The following is a 6,686-nucleotide window of genomic DNA, read 5'->3' on the forward strand; positions in this document are numbered from 1 at the left end:
TGGAAATGGTGGAGAAAAGGACCAGAGCTATGGTTCTCATATATTTCACCCCAAGACCAGGAATAATCACTTCATCACTGGTGACCTAATCGAAAGTGGGTGAGAGGAAGTGAATTAGACTGATTGTAGCCTGAGGAGAATATGCACAATGATTTAAAGATTGAATGAATAAATGAGTATTATATGCCTTTAGTGTATTATTTCTGTATATTATTATGACTATTCAATTCCTAGACCTCTGTTGGGAATTTTACATAAATCACCTCACTTTAAGTCACATCAGTACAAAACAGACTTCACTTGTTTCTCTTCCTTTTCAAAATACTTAAAGCTATTTTTAAAAGAAAAAGTGAAGTAGTTTAAAGAGTTTCTGCCCCTACTCCTACACCCAAGGATAACAATTAAAAGTTTGATGTGACTTCTTCCTGAGTTTTCTCATGGATAAATAAAGAGAATGAGAAAAAGAGAGAGTTGCAGTGAAAGAAAGTTAAATTTTTAAAGGGTCCACATTTTACACATTATTCTGAAAATTGCTTTGTTCATTTGACAATATAACAAGAGCACCCTTCCATAAGAGTATATATTTATCTCATTCTTTTTGGACTATGCATTGATCTATAATATGAATCTACTCTGATTTATTTAACTTTATTTCCAAATTTTTGCTATTGTAAACAGTGTTACAATGAATATCATTACCTTCTAAGTAATTCTGTGATCTCCATTTTACAGAGGATGGTACTGAGGCTGAAGAGAGTTACCCCTTTGCTTTATGATGTGTTGGGACTGGAATTCAAACCCAGGCTGGCCTGTTTCCTCTATATTGCACAAGGATAAGTATAAATGAAGCTTCAGAAGCACCAGGGTTCAGAATAGGTTAAGCATATTCAAAATACTTGGGTACTTGGCTTGTGTGTGTGTATGTTTGTTGTGTCCCTTGTGCTGGTTTTCTATAGCTCTTACAAAATGTCCTCTAATATGTCATATATTTTGTTTTAATTCAAAATGATTAAATTGATAAGGTAAATATCATTACCCTATCAAGATTCTAGTTTAAGTGGACAAATGACCAATGCTAGCTTCTTCTCACAAATGCCTTCACCCACTGGATGGAAGCCTCCTTGAAAGTGCTGCCTTTAATCTATTTTACAGCAAATTTACCTAAGGAGGCAACTTAGGCAAACATATTTGCCCTTAGTCCTCACTAAATGTTCAATTGAAGAGAATTATTTCTTGTTCCATCACTACAGAGTTATCCCACTCAACTTATTTCTCAAGATATTTGAAACAACCAGATTACCCAAGAAACATCAGCAATAGGTTTAGTTTGTTATATTCTCCAACACTAAAGGCATGTCTTGTTTAAAACTAACCATCTCATCTAAGAAACTATGGCTCCGCTCAGCATTGCTGACATCAGAGTATAGCAGCCCCCTACTGATATATTGGGGACATAGTGTTTCCTTTTGGGGGAATTTCCGTTATTGACAATATTTAAAGTGTACAAAAATATATTTAAAATAATGTAATAACTATTCATGTAGCCACCATATAACTTTTGCAACTTGGTGTTTTGTTTGGTTTGGTTTGGTTTGATGAGAACGAGTCGCCCAAGCTAACTTCTGCTACCAGTCTTTCTCCTTTTTTGCTTCAGGAAGGTTAGCTCTGAGCGAAAATCTGTGCCAACCCTCTTCCATCCTGTATGTGGGATGCCCCCATGGCATGGCTTATGAGTGGAGTAGGTCCACAGCCAGGATCCAGGCCCACAAACCTGGACAGCTGAAGAGGATTGCATGGAACTTTCACCACTCAGCCACAGGGCCAGCCCCTGCAACTTTCTTTTTATTACTCAGCATTTCACTTGAGAAACTCATCCACAAGGTGTTGTAGCACCTTTTTACCAAATTTTCACTGATTTAATAGTTTATATATTTTTCTTTGATCAACAACACTGCTCCAAACATTCTCTTGTGTGCATAAGTATATATATTTACACGTATTCATACATATACTTACATGTGTTTGTATGTATCCTTTGATGTGGACAAAAATGTCTCTAGAATCTATACCAATGGAAATTCTGGACCATAGGGAGGCTTATATTTAATTTTACTAAATATTCTAAGTTTGTCTCCAACATGGCTGTGCTATTTTCCCACCACAAATATGTGACTCCAAATTCTCACCAAAACTTTGCATGTTAGACTGAAAAATGTAAAATTATATTTCAATGTAGTATTAATATAAAGTTATCTGATTACTAGTGAGTTATGTACATTTCCATGTTTCTATTGACCACATAGGTTTTTCCTTCTATAATTATCCTGATTATATCTTTTGTGAATATTTCCCTCAGGGTAATTTAGAGAAATTATTTATATGTATTAGATACTAATTGTTTGACATTTATATGAGTTGCAAACAGTTTCTCTGAGTAAATTTCCAGTCAATATCTACTTTTTTCTATTTTATAATGTTGCTATTTGTAATTTAGATATAGTTCAATTTTTAATGTTTTATGTCTTGTGCGTTCATGTCTTTTTAAAATTTTTTTCTGTATGTCTAAGTCATAGATATTGTATGTTTTACTCTCATAGCTTCACAATTTAAATCGTTATTGCATTTGGAATCAAGTTTTGTAAAATGTAAAGTAAAAATACTATATTATTTTTTCATATGTATGAGTATTTATAGCAGCACAGTTTATTAGGCCATTTTTCATTGGTATACGTGTACTGTTTTCATGCATCAAGCTTCCATAGACTTGTGGGCCTGTTTGTGATTTGCTTTTCTCAGTCTACTCTCACACTACTATCACATTGTCTTTATTATTATCACTTTGTAATAAGTATTATTATCACTTTGTAATAAGTTCTGACAAGTTTCCATCTTGTTTTCCTTTTAAATTCTCTAGCTATTTTTAGCTCTTTTCTCTTCCATTTAAATCTCATAAGTCTGTGAAGATGCACATACATTCTCTTAAGCATTTCATTGGAACTACATTGACTTTTTAAAAACACGTGGGAAAAAAGACAATGATTATACAACTTGGTCTTCGTTGTAGATGGAAACTATTTTTTCCCTGCTTCTGAAGTTTCTTTCCTGCAAAGGGAGCTTAATTTATATAATCCTGGTCTTTCTCTCCCCATTTTATTCACTCAGTTCCTAGAAAGGTGGAGTGACATGTCTGATTGATAAATCTGAGAACAACCTGGCATGCTGTCCTCTGCCCTTAGATTCTGGAGCAGTCTTCCTGCTGAGTCCCTCCTTTCCCTGCATTACAGAGGTGCTTCCCCACAATGTGTAACAGGCATGTCCCAGTCACCGCCACCAAGATTGGGTAGATAAGCTTGTCTACTTATGGTGTTCATTGGAAGTAAGTAACTTTAATAAACTTAAAGTCTTCCCCAGTTGATATCATTGTCTCCATATATACACTATCTTTTATTTCTCAACTTGTTCAACTCCTAGGAAAGGAAGAGAATACCTATTCTCTGGAGCTTCCTTTGAGATCTCAACAATTTTTGCTTGTTTAATATATGGATAGATTTGATGAGTGAATGTGTATTTTTTAAAGTTGTTTGCATCTGTATTTTTTCTTTTTTTTTTTTTAAAGATTTTATTTTTTCCTTTTTCTCCCCAAAGCCCCCCAGTACATAGTTGTATATTCTTCGTTGTGGGTCCTTCTAGTTGTAGCATGTGGGACGCTGCCTCAGCGTGGTTTGATGAGCAGTGCCATGTCCGTGCCCAGGATTCGAACCAACGAAACACTGGGCCGCCTGCAGCGGAGCGCACAGACTTAACCACTCGGCCACGGGGCCAGCCCCTGCATCTGTATTTTTTCAGTGACAATTGATTCTGATTTTCTGTACTGAAACTTTACTTGGGTGTCAAGGTTACATTAGTCTCATGAAATGACTTAAGGAATATTTTCTTTCATGATTCATAAGAAAGGATTTCATAATATTAGAATTAGTTCTTCCATAAATGTTTGGTAGAACTCTCCTGTAACATAGTTGGGTCTAGTGTCTGTCTGAGTAATTTTTTAAATAAGTCAAATGACTTAATGGTTTAAAAGTATTTAAATATTTTGCACTTACATACACACAAAGACACATACTGACTACTATGACTATCCTGTTGGCCTGATTTCTTTTTTAAAAAATAAATATTAAGAAAATACAAATAGCATTTATCAAACTATACATATGATATAAAATGTCATGGTGCAACAAATACCGTGTGCCACACACTCAGTATAAAATGGCAAAGAAAATTTTATTATTGCTTTTACTTTCCTGGGGAAATGAACTGGGGAAAGGAGTGGATCTTATTCAATTATTTTTTCGAAAGAATAAACCATAAAGCAAATAATGATGAATTATTATTTCAAATTTAAGAATTTGTTCTCTATAAAGGATATCCTAGACAAAAATTAATAGAGGATAGAATATAAGAAACTCTTTGTCAATTCAACAACTGACAAGAGATTCAAATCTTGGATAAACAAAGAACATCTAAAATCAATGCAATAGTAACATTAAAAATATGAACAGGAAATTTAAAAACAATAGAATCCCTTAGACGCTACACCAGCTCACATTCCCACCAGCAGTGTGTGAGAGTCCCTTCTCTCCACATCCTCTCCAACACTTGTTATTTCTCATCTTGTTAGTTCTGGCCTCTCTGACAGACATGAGGTGATATTGTAGTTTTGATTTGCATTTCCCTAATAATTAGTGATGCTGAACATCTTTTCAGGTGCTTATAGGTCATCTGCATACTTTGTTTGGAAAAATGTCTGTTGAGATCTTTTCCCGATTTTTTAATTGGGTTGTTTGGTCCTTTGTTGTTTAGATGTATGAGTTCTTTATATATTTTTGATAATAACCCCTTGTCACATATATGATTTGCAAATATCTTCTCCCAATTGTTAGGTTGTCTTTTCCTTCTGTTGATCATTTCCTTAGCTATGCAGAGACTTTTTAGTTTGATGTAATCTCATTTGTTTATTTTTTCTCTTGTTTTCCTTACCTGGTCATGAACGGTATTTGAATATATGCTGCCAGCATCCATGTCAAACAGTGTACTGCCTATATTTTACTCTAAAAGTCTTACGGGTTTCAAGGTCTCTTCTGCTGGTACCATGCTATTTTGATTACTATAGCTTTGTAATATATTTTTAAGTCAGGGAGTGTGATACCTCCCAGCTTTTTTCTTTTTTCTCAGGATTCCTTTGGCTATTCAGAGTCTTTTGTTGTTATATACAAATTCTAGGATACTTTGTTCTTTTTCTATGAAAAATGTCATTGGAACTTTGCTAGGGATTGCATTGAATCTGTAGATTGCTTTAGGAAGTATGGATATTTTTTATTTTTATCTATTTATTATTTTTTGAGGAAGATTAGCCCTGGGCAAACATCCACAAGGCAATCCTCTTTTTGCTGAGGTAGACTGGCCCTGAGCTAACATCTATGCCCATCTTCCTCTACTTTATATGTGGAACGCCTGCCACAGCATTGCTTCATAAGCAATGTGAAGGTCCACACCCAGGATCCGAACCAGTGAACCCTAGGCTGCCGAGTTGGAGCATGCAAACTTACCCACTATGCCACCAGACCAGGCCCAGGAAGTATGGACATTTTATCTATGTTAATTCTTCCAATCTAAGAGCACAGAATATCTTTCCACTTTTTTATATCTTCTTCAATTTCTTACAACATTTTATAGCTTTCAGTACAGGTCTTTCACCGCTTTGGTAAAATTAATTCCTAGGTACTTTACTCTTATTATTTTAATTATAAATGGGATTGTACTCTTAATTTCTCTTTCTGCTACTTCATCGCTAGTGTACAGAAACATAACTGGTTTTTGTATGTTGATTTTGTGTCCTGCAACTTTACTGTATTCATTTATTACTTCTAATAGCTTTTGGTGGATTTTTTAGGGTTTTCTATATATAAAATCATGTTGTCTGCAAAATAGTGACAGTTTTACTTCTTGCTTTCCAATTTGATTTCCTTTTATTTCTTTTTCTTCACTGATTGCTCTGTCTAGGACTTCCAATTCTATGTTAAATAAAAGTGGTGAAAGGGGACATCCTTGTCTGGTTCTTGTTCTTCAAGAGATAGATTTCCATTTTTCTCCATTGAGTATGATATTAGCCGTGGGTTTGTCATATACAGTGTTTATTATGTTGAGGTACTTTCCTTCTGTACTTATTTTATTCAGCGTTTTTATCATAAAATGAATTCTGTTTATTGTTGAATACTTTCTATACATCTATTGAGATGATCAGGCAATTTTTATTCTTCATTTTGTTAATGTGATATATCAAATTGATTGATTTGTAGATGTTGAACCATCCCTTTATCCTGGAATAAATCCCATTGATAAGAGTGTGTGATCTTTTTAATGTATTGTTGTATTCGATTTGCTAGTATGTTGTTGAGGATTTTTGCATCAATGTTCATCAGTGATATTAGCCTGTAATTTTTGTTTTTTGTGTTACCCTTGTCTGGGTTTGATATCAGGGTCCTCCTCAAAAAATTAGGAATGGAACAACTATATGATCCAACTGTTCCACTGCTGGGTATTTATCCAAGAACACAAAAACACAAATGTGTAAAGATACACGCACCCTATGTTCATTGCAGCATTATTCACAATAGCCAAGACTTGGAAAC

The sequence above is a fragment of the Equus asinus genome, chromosome 17, assembly GCF_041296235.1.
Source record: "Equus asinus isolate D_3611 breed Donkey chromosome 17, EquAss-T2T_v2, whole genome shotgun sequence".
Classification (NCBI taxonomy): Eukaryota; Metazoa; Chordata; class Mammalia; order Perissodactyla; family Equidae; genus Equus; species Equus asinus.